The sequence below is a fragment of the Coturnix japonica genome, chromosome 2 (genome assembly GCF_001577835.2).
Source record: "Coturnix japonica isolate 7356 chromosome 2, Coturnix japonica 2.1, whole genome shotgun sequence".
Lineage (NCBI taxonomy): Eukaryota > Metazoa > Chordata > Aves > Galliformes > Phasianidae > Coturnix > Coturnix japonica.
The window spans coordinates 116,723,260-116,742,494 of record NC_029517.1 but is presented as its reverse complement, the minus strand read 5'-3'; the positions used below and the strand labels follow the sequence as shown (position 1 = coordinate 116,742,494).

Below are 19,235 nucleotides of genomic sequence, written 5' to 3'. Positions count from 1 at the left end.
GTCTCTCACTCGGGCAGCCAGTAAGAGGCACGTTCATGCTATAAATGCTTTTGAAGAGCAGCTGAAATCTCTAAGTGCCAGTTCATCAGCAACCCCACCACCAGCCTGTATGCCAGAGATGTTATGTTCTTCACATTTAAAGCATCTGAATCACAGCACTGCAGAAGTCTATTCCTTTTCTTCCTCCCTGCAGCCATCCTCATGGGGTGGCTCCAAGTCAGCCGGAGTGTCCCATTACACTAGAGCTGCATTGGCATAGACCCTGCTGTGCTTCTTCCTCAGGTCTATGCTGAGGCAGTGGAAAAGCAGATAAATGGGATAACCCATGCCCAGCCTGTTGGGTTAGGCATCAGAGTGTAGCTGTTTCTATAGAGACACTGCACACCAGGCCATCCACTCCCTGTTAACTAAGAAAAGCAGAATGAGGATGTGCTACATGCAAGCCATGTTGTTACTGACATTCTCTCTCCCACCAAAAACCACAGGTGACGTTCCTAGGAAATGAGAAACACTATTCATTCAGCTTCTGCTTGTCCATGAGCCAACTTCCTTTTTTGAGTAATTTCTCTCTTGTCAGAACCATCATTGAGCTGGCAGCTGCCACACATTTCTGCTGAGAAATCTGTGTGTTTGTGACCTCTTGCCCTATATGTGGCCTCTCTTTGACACTGTGCCACTATCCCTTGCTCTCTTCCTGTGATCTTTATCAGGTTCACCTGATGGTGAAGATGGGAAATCCAGCTGATCACTCAAGGGCACTGTAGGCCTCTTCAGAACAAAATCCTGAAGTGATGATGCTCAGGAAGAGCTTTGCAAAGGCTTTTGTTTTTTGCATCATAGCAGATGAATACTCAGAGACTCCACTGGAAGGAAATCCTAGAGGCAACTTCATGAATCACACAGGTGGATTGATCATCACCTCCTACACACCTGATGTAACAAGACTTGCTCTGGGAAAGGGAATTTTGCTCCCAGGCAGAAAAAGATGTAAACAAACACTGGGCTCCCTGTGTCCTCTGAAGCATCCCTGGAGAAGATAACATAGGCCTCATCCACATCAGCCTTTCCAGAGATACCTTTCTTCACCACTTTTGGCATCTGTTGAGTTCCTGTACCCAGGAGCTGCCCAGGAAGGAATGAGACGAGCAGACACTACTTATAAATAAACCAAAATCCAAATCCACCAAAAGAATTCATCACTTCAAGCAGGGAAAGTGAACACACAGATCCACAATTTAAATCCTCGTAATCCCCCTTGGGCTGCCTCTGTTTGGAATACGCCCACAGTCCACCAAGAATGTGAGCTTTTTATATTCACACACTGCAGCATCCCACATGGACACATGCTGCCAGAGGCTTCCTGGACCCTGTAGATCCTCCATGCAGCATCCTTTTTGTGCCCACGCCACCAGGAGGATGATAACATCTGTGTAGAAGATCTCAGACCTGTAGTCGTCCTTGAGGCATTTCCAGCTAAGTGGACATCGTGGTGTAAAAGTGGGTGGTTCCTAGCACTTCTGCTTATGTGGTTTGGTCCCTTTCTACCCAAAATAGTGTGGGTGCTGACACCTCTTGGCTTAGGAGCACTCCCACTGCATGGGCATGGCTCCTTATCACCCCATGGACCACTCCATTCTACCAGTTCTGCTGGCACAGGGGCAGCTCTAGCACCAGGAAAGCTGTTCACTGGGGCTTTTACTCATGGCCCTGAGCACTATCTGGAAACTGTGCAAAATACATCTTAATAGTACATGTTAAATTTGTTAAATATCATTTGTATATTTTATGCCTAGTTGATTTTAAATACTCCCAGATCACTGAAATCCTTAGAATTTCATTTCTGTGTGAGTCTCTCTATTTGTTGACAAATTAATTAAAACTATTATTTCAATTTTGTCATTGTGCTCAAGAAAACAAACCAGGAGCAAATTTTTACTCATTGCTTTCCTATCCTTATTTGCTCAGATAAATGGAGTAAGTACAGGGAAGTCAATTGCCAGGAAACACAGGAATGTCAAGGTCAGGGTTTGAAAATGATATGGGGGTTCAGGAATGAGAGATAGAGCATGTATTCCTGATGTGTTCACACAGTTTCACACAGCATTATAGTGCTCTCATTTTTTTGTGAAGGATTGTAAGTCTGCACTGCCTGGTGAAGATCCTGCTGATAGCCTCGTGTTGCAGAAGTGCTCACAATGCAAGTTGGAGAGCCCTAAAATGGTCTCCAACTGCTTTTCAGACTGTAGCTTCAGCACAGAAAAAAAAAGCAGTGAGGGCTTCTGAATACAAAAGATGTGATATCTGCTCAGTCATGAGGGCCTGATAAAAATGTAGTTATACTCTGATTTTTTAACAAAAACACACTGACTAGGAAAGTCATCATTTCCTAGTGAAGCATGAAGTCCTGTGCAAAAACAAACTAATTGCAGCTTTCACTTGGCACCATGGTGCCATGCTCAAATAGGCATCTCCTTACCACACAGATAAGTGTCCCCAGGGTTCCTACAGAAGCCCTTGGCTTTGCTAACCCCTGCTGCCTGTGATTTGGGGACATCCCCTCCTTGGTCCCAGCTCTCACCACCTCTGTGGCCAACAGACCCCTTGGTTACTCCTCAGCAGCAAACTAAAATCACAGTCATTGCAATGGTGTCACTCTGGAGACCCTGGCCTCCTTATCCTGGTTTCTGTGAATTTTGTTGACATATACAGGACACAGATGACACCAGAATGTCTGCAGCTGCATTAGGAAAGGGCAAATTGCTCCCTGCAGATGCCTGTCTGTGATGGCATCAAGGACTGAGACACTTTGCCTTGGATCATACCTAGCCTTTAGATGTGGGCTGTAGGGTCTGTCATTAAACATATCTTTAAATATGTTTCAAGTTAATACAGTGAAATCCCATTTCAGAACATTATTGCAGAACTCTAATACTTGAAGGTCATGAAAAGATTTGGTTATACCAGTTCCAGGCTAATGGGATTACAAAATCAGGATTTCAGTGATACTTCTTATTACAAAGTTTTCTGACTCTGATTAACTTCTGCTTTGTTCACATCACTTGACTTTTTTTAATATGAATTTACTTTGCAGAAGCACTTCCTCCCTTTTCTCTCCAAGCCTCACCTCTGTACAGATGCACATTTTTTGGCTCAGAAAGGAGGCAACTTTGGTTCTCTTTTGTCAGACTCAGCATGTTTACGAAACAGTGACAAGACGCACATCTTAATTACTGAAGGAAGATTGAATACAGTTGTAGCTTTTTTTGTCATATTCTTGAAAATATGCCTCTATTTCAAAAAATTATACTAGTTAGTCACTCAGGCCCTTGTCCAGCCACTTTTCATGTCAGTGGAAAGGCTGCTGCAGCTGCTGGATTAGGCATTACGGTGCAATATTACTGATACTTGCAAGGTTTTCTAAGCTGTTTCTTACTCACCTTGACCTGAGGTGTGGATCTGCTCACATCCCTGGTTCCTTGTATAAGAGAGATGAGGCTTGCTAGCAATCCCAGCTCATCCCACCTGGGCCCTGGCACCATATGCACTGCAACACAGTTTTCCAAGGGTGCATCCCTTCAGATACACAGTGTGCCCGTTGCAGCAGCCATGCTTCTTTCCCACAGTCTTTCATTCTGTTATTGATGATATCTGGGCAAGGAGTTGGCTGTGCATGATGAATGCACTAGTGGAGAGTGGGAGCTGCATTATGTTGTATTGCATTTCTGCCACAGGTTCTCTGTTGGTAACACTGATGAAAATAACTGCCCTGTTCAATACTGTGATGGCAGAACACCAGGCTGGGGACTACATCTAGGATCTCAAGAGATTTGTGCATCTCAGCAGAGTCAGCCCCAGCTCCAGCACATCCATTTTGTCAGCAATACTCAATCACCAGCTCCAAATAACACTTCTTCAATAATCAGATAACAGTGAGATTGCTTTGACACATACAGTTAAACATATATATATATATATACTTCATTTTCTTTGCCCCTTTCATATCAAAATGGGCTTATTTCAACAAGTACTGGGAATCACAGTTTCTGCTGATCCTAGGAGCTTTCACTGTTGCCACCATTAGCATTGTTTTCATTTTAGTAATGCATTTCTAATAGCTTGTCTGCTTTGCCAGCTGTTTTCAAAATTAAAGGCAAATGAACATAAGGCAAGACAATGACATTTTGCCTTCTGTTTTGTCCTTCCCCTCTTCTTTTGATCAACTACTTTCATCTCGTTCTTGCTGTCAGTGTCAGGGTGGCACTGACTTTGCTGTGTAGATGCAATTTACTGCGTACCCTCAGTATGTTCTCCATGTTTATTGTTGCTAATCCACCAAAGACTTGAAATCCAATAAAATTTGCCCCTTGGCAATGTGAAAATCTCCCTTATCCAATTCATTTTCCAACACAGAATATCCAGGAGAGGAATCCAGGGTCATTTTATACTGTTTTTGTTTTTGCATTGCCTAGTTATGAAATGTTCCATGACAACATTTGAAAATGGGGAATGGTTACCAGCCTCATGGAACTTGCTTCTTTTGCCTTTGAGGAATGAATTCTCCTGTCTTTTTCCAGGAGAGGAAAAAAATAAAGCAGTTCAAGAGAAACGACACTGCAGGAAGTTAAAAGAAGACAAATACTTGAGCTGTTCCTCCCCTTTATAGTGAACTGTATTTTCAAGGCAACAGCTTTCTTTGACAGACATTCCACTTACCTTGAGAAGTAACATTTCAGATCAGAGGCTGATCAATCCAGCAGTAGGGTGCATGGGGAGATGCATCATCGCCTCCTTTTATGTCCACAGGGAAGCACCTGTGTGACAGGCAGCATGTACTTGGGATTAGTAAGGGCCTCTGCTCCATTCACTTGTGCCTTTCCAGAAAACAATTTTTGGCTCAGACACCCTGAGCAGAGCTGAAGGAAATAGCGTTAAGTAGTTAGGTGGTAAAAGCAAAGGTACAAACTTGTATTTTCTTCCTCTGTGTTCTTCCCTTAAAATTTTATGTTATGCATGCTATGTAGATCAGATAAAGTTGCCCCTGTTTGTCAGTATTATTTAGAATCTCTTTATTACAGACACCCTAATGTATCACAAAGTGGAAATAATAGTTTAAAATACTTGCTGCCAGATTTGCCGTTTCATTTGCCAGCCCTTCCATTGTTCTGCAATTCTTAAATATAAATCATCTGGTCCTTCAATTCAGGTACATTAAATCCTCCAAATATTATTCCATTTCAGATTTGAACATTTTCCTCTCCATATTCTGAACCTAATTAGCCACTTCATCTTTGCCCTTCTGTTCACTGTCATCTGCTCTTATTGGAAACAGAGACAAAGGATTAAATTAGTTTTGGGACCACACCAAGGTTATCTTTAATTTGAACACTACTCTGGGTAATAACTACCTTTCTTTCTCTCCTCATTCCTGTCTCACTGTGCTCACAGCACTTATCTACATGGGTGAATTTCTTTTGCAAAGTTAACTGTGTTTTGGGTCAATCCACTGCTCAATCTGTTTCTAAACTGCCTATTAGTCACAGATAGAACTGGATTCTAAACAGTTCAGAGAATTCAGCACTAATAAACTGTCAGACTTCTACTTGAATCTCCTTGTATCCACCCTTCTAAAGAAAAGAAAAAAAGAGGAGAAAAAGGAAACAAAGGAAAAAAAAAGAATAAGGAGAGTATGACTTACTGGATACTCCAACTGGAAAATATTGAGCTTGCCCAAGCTACCGAGGCCAGCATGTGTCATGGAGGCTGCACAGGCCCGGGCTGGTCATCTGGCTCACTAAGGCCGTGCCCTTCGCCTTACAGTGACAGCATGAAGTTTGCTGCAGTTTGTTTTGTTTTGCTGCACTTGGTTGCTGGGATTTAGCACAGCTGGGTGACTTGTGTTATCCCACCCAGAGATAATGTGGGAAAACTGCCTTTGTCGTCACTCCCTGCGAGGAGACCGGGGACATCTGTTGTGACTGGACAGTGTCATCTCAGCAAGGACACAAAGGTGCTCCATGCGATGAGGCCTGTCACTTGATGTTCAAGTATGATGTAATTTTAGTTCCTAACTAGAACAGACAAGAGCACAAAATGTAGCATATATTAGGGGGAAAAAAAGAAGAAGAAAAAAAGAGTGACTGGATCTAGCAGAATCTGTCTGTTCCTAGCTTGCTTCCTTTTATTCTTGGGGTATTTCTACATGATTTTGGCAAGCACTTGCTGGCTCTGTTTTACTTGAGCGCTACAGCAACCAAATATTGCCTGAGTGTGCTTACCTTTCTAGTTTCCTTTCTGTGTGTGTGTTTGTTATTTTTTTTCCTTGTAAACAATTTTTATGCGGCTTCCAGTCAGTTCAAATGGGGGGGCAGAGTGAGTTCATATCTGCCTGCAAATTCTCTGTACATGTGCCCCCAGAGTAAACTGAGGCCAACAGAAAGCTCGTTGGCTTCTGCAAGCCTGCCTTTATATTCAGGTTCATATAAACAGCCACAAGGCTCAGAGCCCAGCTGGGAGGCCACAGCCATCATTGTGTGTCCACCTCCCCTGTCAGAGTCTGTACTGTGGCTTCAGGGCCTGTGGTATGAGAGCAACCCTGCACCTGCATTTCATGGAATTATCACAGAATATCCTGTGTTGGAAGGGACCCACAAGGACAGCTCAAATCCTGTCTACACACAGGACCACCCCGCATTCCAACCCAGTGTCTGAGCTCTGTCCAAACACTCCCTGAATGATCAAGCCAAGGGACCTCAGCACTGCTTGTACAGTGTACAAGCAATGTGGGCTTGCACCACAGGTATAGGACTAACCGATGTCCCCATGTCTTACAGCAGGGGATGGAAGCATGCACATGCATGAGAAGTGCTGGTGCTGAGACCTGCAGAGGTAGCAAGTGGTGTTGGCAAAGGTAAAAATGAGAATTGTCCAAGGGATGCAGTTGGTTGGTGTTGCTGGATCTGCTTTGGCAGAGGTGATGCTGAAGTAGCAGGCATCTTCCACATTCCAGAATGATACCCGTTCTGGCTCCGTCTCCTGTCTTGAGGACATTTATCACTAATTTATTGCCACTTAACATGTGGGTATCAAATGGAGAAAGGGGAAAGGTGTATACTATCAAGGAAAGGGCAAAGACAACTCGTGCAAGCCAGAAAACTGATGCCAAAAATGCTTTCATCATTATCTCTTTGGCAGTTACAGACAATAGGAAACCTTTCTCTATTATCCGTGGAGGACGAAGTTGCTGAAGAGGCTGCCAGAAAAGCTGCGTAACAACAGTGCATGAAGGAGCAGAGTGTTCCCCTTTCTGAGAGTGAAACTCAGGGATTTTTTCTGCCCTTATATTTTCAATATGCTTGAAGATGTATCTGTCCACTGTTAAGAAGTCAAGGGCATGACAAAGCCTGGCCATTTAGAGAACACCTTTCCAGAAGCAAAGAGCCTGAACCAGCTGCCAGGGGAGGCACTGGGCAGTCTGGAAGGGACGGAGGCAGAGATGTCCTGATCAAGACTGGCAGGGAAGCCAAGTGGAGACAACTGTTCCCTACAACCATGTTTGATCCAGATGAGATTTTCACTCATGTCCAGATAACACTGCTTCCTTGAGATCCCCTCTGTTTTCTTGTTTTTCACATTCACCATCTCCCTGTTATCTGATGAGTGTCTAACACAAACGGCACAACTTGTGTGCATAGCTCTGGGTGAAAGGTCACCAAAGCTGGGCTTATCCCATGCTTGGTGTGCAGGGATGCTCACAGTGGCACCAACTGAGCTCCTGTGGTTGAGCTGCAAAAACAGTAACATCCTGTACAAGGAACAACATGTCTCCCCACTGCTCATCTGCCTCAAAGACCCTTAGGGCAATGGGATGTCTTGTGATAGGGTGCTGGTGTCTCCACCAAGGTTAAGGTGACACCAAGATTCCTGGTCATGGGCATTGAGATGCTACATCAAAAGTGCTCTGAAATTAATTTTAACAATTGGGCCATTTATATATTGGTAAGCTTAGCAAGGCTGTATAGCAGTATTTCTATGTGAAGGTGCAGGCTGGTGGTTAGTTATGACAAATTAAATACCAGCAGCTACTTTGATAAGTCCCTTTCAACCCCTACAGTTCTGAGATTCTGTGATTCTGTGGTAAGTTATACAAGAGCAGATGACAGTGGATCGAGGATAGGGAAAATTAAAAAATGGAGAAAAATGAGGGAGTGGAAGCACTGGCAAAGAAAAATGAGAAAAAAATTTTAAAAATCTACAACATTTGCCAACTGAGATAAATGTTGTAAAGATTTTTTCTTTTTTTTTTTTTAAGCTGGAAATGTTTCTTTCCCATATAGCTGGGACGAAAATACAGATGACTGAATTCTTGTTACAAATTTCTGTTATTTTCTCCCTGCTGGAGAAGGATTTATTTGGGAGCAGAATGATATTTCTACCTTGTATCTTTGTTTTTCTGCACTCACTATCGCTGTGTGCACGGTTGGTTTCCACAAGGCTGTCAGGCACTTGGGCTATCCTCCAGGAAATACTTAAGCACACGTGTAACGTTCCAGCCAGCCTAAGGTTATCCATGTGCTTAGATGACTTTGGGTCAGGATCTTAATATCTCTGCTGCTCAGATGTGACTTCCACACAGCAAGGAAGAGACACAGAAGGGCCAGACAATCAGCAAATATTATTAAGAGAGACCAGAAAGGGCCTAGGAAGAGGGCTCAGGGGGTAACTCACTACATGAAATATTACTTTCACCTGAAGGGAAAGAATGAATGAATAAATAAATAAATAAATAAATAAGCAAATCAATTATTCTGCAGAAAGTGCTGCTTTGGGACATCTGAAGCAACCAGTGAATTAAGACCAAGTGAGCCAGGTGTGGTTAAGTCACTGAAATGGGAGATGGGTGAGACGTGCTGGGCCTGAGAGCAGAGGGAGCAGTGCTTCTCAGGACCTCACGCTGCCCACATTGCATGCAATGGTGATCTCCCCTGCCCACACAGCTCTTTCCTGAATCCCACTGCAAATGAAGTCCTTTGTCTTCAAATAGCTTTACTCAAAGCGCTTTATTTGATCCAAAATGATTCTCCCCACACATGTTGCCACACTTCTCTGATCCAAATGGCTTTTCCCTTCTTTCTTTCAGTGTGGTCCTCACATGAGAAAGAAGATGACTGAAACACATCCGTTAATGGAAAGTATTCATGTTCAGCAGTAGTCAGCCTTCTGTATGGTCCCTTAGAAGGTGCTGATTGCAATTACTAGTTGGTTTGCTTTCTTTTTTTCCAGTAAAGAGTATTTATTTCACTTTTCATTTGCTCTCATGTGTTTGAACTTTCCTCTTGGTGCTTCAGTGCCCATGAGGTGGGATCCCTATGTGGATGCAACACAGTTGCTACTATTCATGATGCAAGAGCCTTCCAGCAGCCCTGTGCAGCGCACACACCCAAGATGCTTGCAGGGGGAGGGATGATCACTGCTCATCCATACACCTCCATATCTGCTCCAGGTTGTTGCATGGGAACCCAGAATTATTGCTCCTGGATGAGGAACTACTTACAATCCCTGGGAACAGGAATTAATGCTACTCAGAGCCCTGGCATATAATATGGAGAGCATGGGATTTTCTTATGGTGCTGCATTCCTGGGAAACCATCTTCCACCTGATTTGGCTCGAACAATATTTCTTTCACTGGGCCATCTTCAGTGAATGGGGTGGGCTGAGCCACTTATGCTGACTGCTTTTCTTTCAAACCCCCCTTTGCCTGCAGTGCCCTGTCAGCTGCATGAAAACTAAAATGTCTTTTCCTGTGGGTTTTTTTTTCCACCCTGTTTTTCTACAAGAGCAAAAGTCAATATGACAGCGTTTTGCTGTCTCTTTTTTATCTGTTCTTCTGATGCCAATGGAAACATTACTGCCTTTCAAGCAGCAAGCTGCAGTCACCAGCAAAACACAAAGGGTTTTTTAAAGTAGTATATTAAAATCATGCCTGCTCACTGGGTTGTTTTGTTTTATTTTATTTTATTTTATTTTATTTTATTTTATTTTATTTTATTTTATTTTATTTTATTTTATTTTATTTTATTTTTAAAAGCAGTAGAAGTCATGGATATTTGAGGGAAGACTCCAGGATAAAGCACTTTTCTAAGCACTGCTATTATAAGGGAAACATCAAGTGGATTCCCAGCTGCTAAAACGATGGGGCTCCTTTCTGAGAGCAAGGCTGCCTCTCTGGCTGATACCAGGGGAGATCTTCTGTGGGTTCAAAGACCGTGCCAGATAGTATTTCTGCTCTCTGTGTGTCTTCTGGGTTATGGGCAAACAAATGTTATCTATTGTTAGCTCTGCAGAGTCAAAACAAGAACAGAAGGAAAAGCAGAATCTGGTCTCATTTAGTGGTACTGTGACTGGATGTAAGCTGTGCTATATATCCAGATGTCTGTTAGGGTGCTTCCACTAGTTATAGGTAGCTATGTACCTGTTCAGGAGTTATAGATAGATATGTATATGTTGTGAGATACAGCACATATTGCAGAGAAGCTCCAGTAGCCCTTCTGTTGTGTGAAAGTCCATTTCCTGCAGTGAGATGAGGACTGAGGTCCCAGGTGGACAAAGCACATGTGTTCCTCAGCAGTCTTCAGTCCCTGAACAACTTTTTAATGCATTTTTCCAGCCAGTGCCCATGTCTCATCGCTTTCTGCGCACTTGGCTGATTGACACCTCCAAAGAGACAGATTTGGCATTGGGGGTTTAGTGTGGAAAAATGAAGCTAAGACAGCAAATATCCACTTTTCTGCCACTTTCAGCTGGATTTTCAGGCCTGCAAGGAATAAGTGCTGTTGCTTTCATCTCAGTGTGTCCAAGCGGCATAAAAGTCCCTGCCCAGCCTCCCCACAACATGAGCAAATGCTGTTGAAATGTTTTGTGCTGTTAAAATGCATGTGCCATATCATCTAGTTTTGTGGAATGGAGTTTAAAAACAGACAAAGCATTTAAATTCTCCCCCACGTGCACACATTTTTGGCAGAAGAGCAGTTAGGCTGCAGTGCACTACATGGCGTTGTAGATTCCTCATCTCTGGAAGCATTCAAGGGAAGGATGGATGGGGCCCTGGGAAGCGCAGTCTGATGGTTGGCACGTGGCAGGTGAGTTGGAGCTCGACAATCTTTCAGGTCCCTTCCAACCCAAGTCATTTTATTTCATGATGCTATGATTCTTGTACAGACTGAGTGATCCTTTTAACCCAAAATCCCAAATTTTCTGTTATGTTGTACAAACATCACCATCAAATGTGTGCAAGCGTTGTACAAGAGCTGCTTTAAGTGAAGAAACTGTGTTACGGTACAGTTTAACTGATGGGAGTTGGCTTGAAGCTTCAGCCTTCCATGGTGGATTATACATGATACATGTAGTATATGCTGGGATTTAAAAAAATCATCCTATTATCCTTGTTCTGTTACACTGCTAATGTTTTTCCAATGAATGGAGCATATTTTCGTTTTAAGGCACATATTTTAGACAGTTGACTCCGCCTTTCTCTGTTGCAGTAACCCCCTTATCACTGCTTCTCTTTATGGTATAGCAGAAAGATGAACACCACATTTCCCTCTGTATGTCCATCCTTCTGGCCACTCCGATTTTCCAAAAGTATTTCATGGTGGTTTGGGGGCAGGCTGAAAGCTAGGAGCTGGGTTGGGGGCGGGCAGAGGTGGGCTCCGCTTCATCCCCATCCCAGGACATCCCAATGACCACACACCCAGAGGTGCTCTATGTGGGGATTCCAGCCCCTGTGCCCCTTTGCTTGGCCAGAAAAGGGCTTGTTCTGCTGCATGAGGGGATGTGGGAGGAAGAGGAAGAGGCGTGCTTTCTCACAGGGACACAGTTACTGGGTGAGCCCCAGTTGGACTGGGGGTCGTAGGGCTGTAGGGGCACCCGCGACGCTTCAGACGTGCCCCCCATGTGACAGATGACCTATTGAAATAATTTCAGAGCAGTGCTGCGGTTGCCACGACAACCAATGCTCTCTTGGCTTTCATCTGGCCATGTGACAGCTCTTTGACGTCAGCTGGAGGCAGAGCCTGTGGTTTCGGCCGCGCAGCCAAAGCCGTGTGAGAACCCAGTGGATGCTGGATTTATCCCCGCTGCCGCCACTGCCGCCGCTGCTGTTTCTCAGGGGCTGCCAGAGCATGGACTATTAAAAACTTGCATTTCTGCAGTGTGAGGTAACCGTTTGCTTTATGTTCTCGTCAGGTATCTTTTAAGAGAAAAAAAAAAAGAAAAAGAAAAGAAAGAAAGATGCAAAGCAGCTTATCGTGAGGGTGTTTTTTCACTTGTTTGTTTTGGCTGAAGTTTGTCACGATGAACGAGCCCGGTGCTATCAGATAGATGCAAAGCAGCTTCTAGTCGCTAATTCTGCTTGCAGACTGCTAAGCAGAGTTAGATTTAGATTAATGAGCCGTGAAAGCAGAATGAAATTATATTGTTCTCATTTGACACTTTCGGAATGTAAATGAACGTGAGTGATTCTAGGCGAATCCGTTCAGGAGTTGAAAGAAACCCTGCTTAGCTATGTTGTTGATCTGGGCATCACAGCTCTGCACTTCTGTCAGAACTTGTGCATTTGTTAATGCTGCTCGGTATGGGTGGTTTGGTCCCCAGCGTGCAGCAAGCGGGAGGCCAGCGATGGATGCATGGGGAGCAGCTCGCTGCCTGGTCCCTGAGCTGGAGCTGTGAGCCAGCTCTGTCCACACAGGCTCTGGACACTGCTCGGGGTCTCCGTGCTTGGCCAGGGGCACACGGCGCTCAGCTCAATGATGTTTACAGAGGGAAGGACGGGGAGCTTCCTGAGAACGTGTCTGAAATATGTGCCAAGAGAGCAGCGTGGTTGTAATAAGGGCTTTTTGTCACATGCAAGGGTTTTTATTTTTATTTTTGTAATTACCCCATGGTGGGTTATGGACAGCTAAAAAAAGAATAGCGGCTCGAGCAGCACCATGGCAATGGGAAAATAAATGCAATTTGGGTCTTTTTAAAAAGGAAGAGATCTTGATGTGTGCCTGTGTTACACTGCTGGCTCAGGGCAGGCTGTTTGCAGAAGGAGATTCCAGGGCTGCTGAAGTTTGGTGCCACGGCTGGAGTTTGTGTGTGAGCACACATATTTGCCTTGAGGACAGATCACAGCTGAAGCATCGTGTGCGTTATTTCCTGGAAAAGTATGATAGAGCGCTCTTATCTTCCCTAATTAAATAGTCCTGCTCCCTTCCTCCCAAAGTTCAAAGGGTTTATTGATAATGGTAATGATTTGCTAAAGCGGCTGCCACTCTGAAATGACCGCAGAATTGCACAAATATTTAAAGCACTGCACAATAAAAGATAAGAAAAAACAGTGTAAAAAATACCCTAATATTACTAAGTGCAGAAGCAGTAATTGTTTCAGAAAGGGAGCCAAGGCAGAGATTAACACTGAAAGCTCTTCTGTAACGAAAGTTACGGCTTAGTGCTCTGGATCTCACTGCATTTGGCATGCTTAACAGACCAACAGGGATAATTGCAGCTGAAGCCTCTAAGCCATTTCGCTTGGCAATGTCTGCTCCTTCCAATATAACACTTGTGTCCAAATCATCAGTGTTTTGGTGACTGAAATATTTTAAATTGTATTTCACGAATTCTTCTCATGCGTCAGTGCATGAGAAGTCCCCCCTTCTTCCTCGCTGTCTTTAACAAGGAGTGACAGCACCCGCATGGCTGCACCACGCTGGGACAGCCCCTGCCCTCTGGGCTGCCCTGGGTCACCACAGGGATGCTCCGTGTCCCTGCCTGCCTGCAGACACCCCAAAAATGTCCGCAAGGTGAAAAATAGCAAAGGCAGTATTCACTCAAGTGATATTCATAAGAAATACTTTAAAAATTTGTTCATCATTTCCAATTTAACAGGCACATTTTTAGTTTAGTTTTCCTGAGAGCGATGAACTGCCTCCCATGTCACCAGAGGGATGTGATCTGCCTGGCAGGGTTAGCAGCTCGGTCCCCTCTCTTTGGGTCCTGGGGGCTCTGGACATACTGCCGCCTTCCTTGAGCCCCAGAGCAGGCACGGCAGGGACAGCGAGGAGAAAGCTTGTGGCATTGCAGAGGGCATGGGCGTCTGCTCAGAGGAGGGGAAGGGACCTGTGCGAGAGCACTCTCTGGTCCATGTATTCTTCCTGGTGATTTTGTGCTCTTGTTTTGTTGGTCAGCTCTATACAAACCCTTTTATCAAATGCTTGGGTTTTACCTTGGAAGGGTATGAAATTTCCAGCAAGCAGAATGCTAAGTATCCCTTCAGCCCTTCACCCACCAAGCAGCCTTTCAGTCCCTGCCTCCTTCCCATCACTGAGGAGCAAGAAGAGGGCTGCAGCCCACCCCTTCTCTTCTGCCCAGTGCCATGGCCCTAAAAACACCAACTTCCTTGGGCTTGAAATACAACACAAATAGAAAATAAATGGCATGTGCATGGGATTGGTGACATCATACCTACTTCTGGGGACACCCGATAGACTCCACAGCTCCTGTCAGCCTTGGCACTTGCAGGTGTCACTCCCTTCCATGTAGAGGTGGAGGACAGAATCTCCTCCACAGTCCCTTCATCCACAGGAAGGAGTGAGCAGCCCACTAATTACTCAGGAGCTGGAACCTAGGTGAGACTGGATAAAAGCAAGGCTGAGTTCTCCCTGAGTCACTTCTCTCACAACTGGATGCAGTCAGGGGAATTAAAAACAGACTCAAGCTGTTGATGCCTCCAGCCTAGTAATAATAATGCACTCGAGCCTTTAGTGTGCTCTACCTTGATCTGGTTGAGCTGATGGTCAGTGACAATCTAAATTTAGGCTAGAAGCATAAGAAAACCTACAAAAAATAATGCTTGCAGTGCAGAGCACCAGCTCCTTCCTGCATTTCTCATCTCAGAAGGTGATTTCTGCTGTCACCTTAAAGATCCCAGCTGCTACTCAAGGCAGTGTTTCCCTGGGGAATTGAATCCCCCCCTATGGGGGGAATTGTCAAACAGTGGGAACTGCCACAGCCGTATTGGGTTTCAGGCTCTTAAATTACATCTTGCAGAAGCTGTTTTCCACACTGCTAAAAATCATCGCGTTCTGCTAATTTAATGTCCCGCATCAACTTTAACAACGACTGGTTTAAATGATAACTGAGCAGCAGTAGGGAGTTGACATTTTAATCAACAGTTGTTCTTCCAATTAAAGCCAGATGCCATGCGTGTGATACTCCGAATGCAACAGAAAAGTTGACCTCATTGTTGGTTCCAAGCACAGAAATTCTCACTCCGGAATGTTGTTGGTAGCCATATTTTTGAAGCAATCTTCCACGGTGAGCCAAAGTCTAAGCAGACAGTTATAGTCAGATAACAGTTTGAAAAATGTAATATGTTTTGGCTGTACTTTTACTGCTGTTAAATTTATCTTCTTAAATGGCAGGGAGTATGAGTTGAGGTTTGAGAAACAGTAATTTTGTCATTATTTTACATGGGTCGAATTATTCTGTCATCAGATTTGCATTTCAGACAGCACTACAGTAGGAAAATATAATTAGAAACTGTAATTTGGGGATTGCTGAATACGGTATTTCCCAGAGAGAGCGCTGTGAAGGAGCACTGCCCTTTTAACAGCTTCACCAAACACTGGAATCCTTGAGGTGGGCTCCAAGCTATAAAGTCCGACATTCTGCGGTCCCAATGCACTGTTGACTTTTCTGCTGATCTCTGGGATTTTTGTGTGTGTGTAAGATTCATTTCCACAGAAACATCCAATCACAGAGAGCTGAAGTGCTCAGAGCCTGTTAGCTGATCTTCAGTCTGGCTGGGCTGGGAGCTGATGAATTGCTTGCAGACACAGAATGACACTGAGATAACGTAAGGATTTGATTTACACCCAGAAAAGCCAAGAAGCTTGTAGTTTGGGCTGAATGCTGTTTTGAATTTGTCCAAAGCCTGAAATTCTCAGCAATACCTCCTCTCCTGAAAGACGCAGAGGACAGGGCTTGGCTTAACTCTGCTTCTCTTCCTTTGAACATTTGGGATGTTTTGGGGTGCTTGTTTGCAATGTTTTAGCTGCACTGGCAATTCTTATGGTTTAATTGATTATGCTTATTGTAGTATTTGGTTTATAGGTAACTTGGCTAAAAACAAGCACAACCTTCATTTTTAGTTGGGCTTATGTTGAGCAATCCCCTTCTATTCTTGAGGAAGCAAACACTCCTAGGGAGAGAACCACCCGCAGCAAGTCCTTCCTACCAACTTGCCGGGACATGGGATGCTGGTGCATGGAGCAGAGCTTGCAATGCACAGAGCAAAGCAAGCAGAAGGCAGTTTCTGAGTGTGAGGTGTGTTTAGTGCTTCCTTCTCCCCATACGTCCCTCAGGGTTTTGCTAAGTTTGTCCCTGCGCTCCCTTCAGCCATGCCAGGGGCCACACAATGCTGGTGCAAAGGAGGGCACCTGCCCCATCACTTGAATTTGGGTGATGCACATCCTGTCACCTGCACCTGGTATGTGTGACGTGAGTGGAGGACAGGAGCTGCATGGCACCATCGCAGAGTTGGAAGGTGTTTTTGTTAGAGAGGATGTAATTAGGCCAATTTGATCTTTGCAGACAATGTGGCCTTGCCTGGGGACACCAGGAGGCAGGTGCATGCCAGGGCTGCGAGGCTTGGAGCAGGAGGGGACAGGGAGCATTCTGGCCAGCTGCTCTCCTTGCTGGTGTTGCCACAGCAGACCCAGCTCATCCTACACATGAGCTTCAGTCAGGCACCTCTTGGAGAGGCTGCAGCAATTCAGCTCTGCACCCTCCCAGCTCCAGGCAGAGCGCTCTGCTCCGCTGTGCGGCTGCTCCTTGTGGCAGCCTGAGATGCTGGGGGCAGTGAGCACAAAGCTGCTGATTATTTCCCCAACTGCTGTGTGGTTCCTATCACAACACTATTCTTTTGTGCAGAATGGCAGCTTGATTGCAGAGTCCTCTTTAACTTTACAATTTTAGCAAGCCCAAGCCCAATTAGAGCAATTATATCTCAGCAGAAACACGGTCTGTTGTCCGCTGGACCTGTCTGTCAAGTGTCCTATTCATAGCTGTTCTTTTTGTGTGGGGTTTTTCATATGGAATTGCTCTGACCCTTCTAAAACAGCCTCATCTGAAGGACAGCCTGCATTTCTGTAGGCTTTTTGTGCAGGTTGATACGAACAAGAAGAGTGCAGGATTTCAGCTGGTCAAGGATGCATCCTTGCAACCTAACCACTGTCTTCTCTTGCTTGAACACTACTGAGAGAGCAAGCAGAATCACTCACTTTCAATTATTTTACTTCCAAGGACTGAGAACATGATCAGAATTGCTGTTCTCCCTTGCTGTGTTGGAGGATTGCCCTAATCAGAATCCCCAACCTGAGCTGCAAGAGGCGTTTGAGGGCTGGTGTGGGTAGACTCAGTCTCGTACTGCACCGTTTGATCACTGAGTAGCTCGGGAGCTTGGGGCAGTGGCACTGCTTCAGGAGGGCCATCTGCTGTCTGTTTTACCTATGAAGCAAGAGACAAGAAGTGGAGCTATGTAAAAGTGGAAGCAAGGTACTCGGGGAGGTCAGAGGTGGTGCAGGGAGGAACCAGCCTCCTGCACAAACCAAAGGCTTTTTGTTTCTCATACCACTTCCTGAAGGGTGATTCTAAGGAACAGATTTTGTATGTGTCTGCAATTGTCTTCCAGTTGTGCTTGAGGACAGCCTTCAGTGCAGGACAGGCGAGAAAGGAGTTAAAGCAAGTCACTGTTACGCTTGGGGGCCTTGTCTAAAATAGCCACTTTTGTTTTGTTTGCTGAATTCCCCGTGCTTTTCCAGGGCTGTTCCCATTATTCACTTCTTTCCTAAAATAACATTTTTAACCAGAGGAGCGGCTGGGACCAGGAGCAGAGGGGATCAGCAGCCAGAGCCGGACAGCTGCGTGCCCACATGTGTCTGCATTGCGCCAGTGCTGACCTGTCACGGGAAGCTGAGGGCAGACCACAGGGCAGGTGGCAGCTCCCCACAACTAAGGCAATTTTGTCTCATACCCCACTGAGCTGGGACACAGCCCCAGGGTGGCTTTGGGTTCTCATGCTTGAAAAATGACCCAGAGGAGCAGCTGCTCTGGGGTTTCCACCCAGGCTACTCAGGGGCATCTCCTTCTTGTCATCATGTCCTTCATGCTCAGGCACCTGAAATGGGTGCTGGCAGCCTTCCTGTGGGGACTTGGAGGGAGAACGTGGGAAGGAAACCCCAAAAGAACCAAAAATCAGATGTTCACGGTGGTGGCTTGCTGTGCTATGTCTGAGCAGTTTGCCTTCACCATAGCCATCCAACCGTGCAAATACTTGGGGGGCAGGGGGGGAGCTTACCATTCTTTCTGTCCCTGTGCAGACCTCAGGGGGATGGGATGCCTGCTGGGAGCTTTGGCATGCAGGACCCAGGCTCAGCCCCACTGACAGCATCCTCTATGGAAAGCCCCAGAGTCACTGTAAAGGTAGCTGGCGAAGGATGCCCAGATGAGTCATTGTGGCTCAGACAGGTGCTGCTGCTAAATCCGGGGTGCGGTGAGGCTGGACCAGCAGTGAGTAAAGCTATCTAGCTCACAATCCCCTTCCAACACCCCTTTACCAAGATATAACAGCTTGCTTCCCCCAGGTCATGGCATTTATTTAATTTTTTATTATTATTTTGTCTCAGCATTAATATTCAAGCATGTGACAAATTATCAGGTGTCCTGCAATAGCAGCCATGCAGTGTCTGTGTTCATACCAAACTCAGTAGGAAACATCCCGAGCACTGGAGCTCAGGGACTGAAGCTGCTCCCTATCCCTGGCACAGCTCTGCTCCTGGCCAAGTCCCATCCTCCTGTGTGGGAGGGTTTGGTACCCTGTCTGAGCAGCTGGGCCTGTCCTATGTGGCAGATGGCACAAGGTCTCTCCTAGGAAGGGTGAAGATATCTAGCAGAAGGAAGAGGGAATTTCCCTGCCTGTCAACCTTTCAGTGCTAGGAATTCACTCAGAGGCATTTGCTTGTATTTGTTTTAAAGATGTGGAAATTGAAGATTTGGATATCCTGTGCTACACTCCTTTCCAGTTTCTCCAGAATGTGTAAATTGCCATCATCTGTATTAACTCCTTCAGTCAGACATCAGCAACACCCACTTCTGCAGTGCTAGTAATGTGCCTAATGCCTGTTTTTGGGACCCTGCA

At 45.3% G+C, this 19,235-nt stretch overlaps 1 protein-coding gene across 1 annotated transcript in view; it reads left to right on the top strand.

Annotated features, from left to right (window-relative positions):
* Positions 1-12,034: 12,034 nt before the first annotated feature.
* NCALD (neurocalcin delta) overlaps positions 12,035-19,235 on the top strand; it is a 40,738-nt gene continuing 33,537 nt past the window's right edge. The window contains exon 1 of the mRNA XM_015856111.2: positions 12,035-12,213. The gene's annotated coding sequence lies outside the window, so the exon portion shown is untranslated. The remainder of the gene's footprint in view (positions 12,214-19,235) is intronic.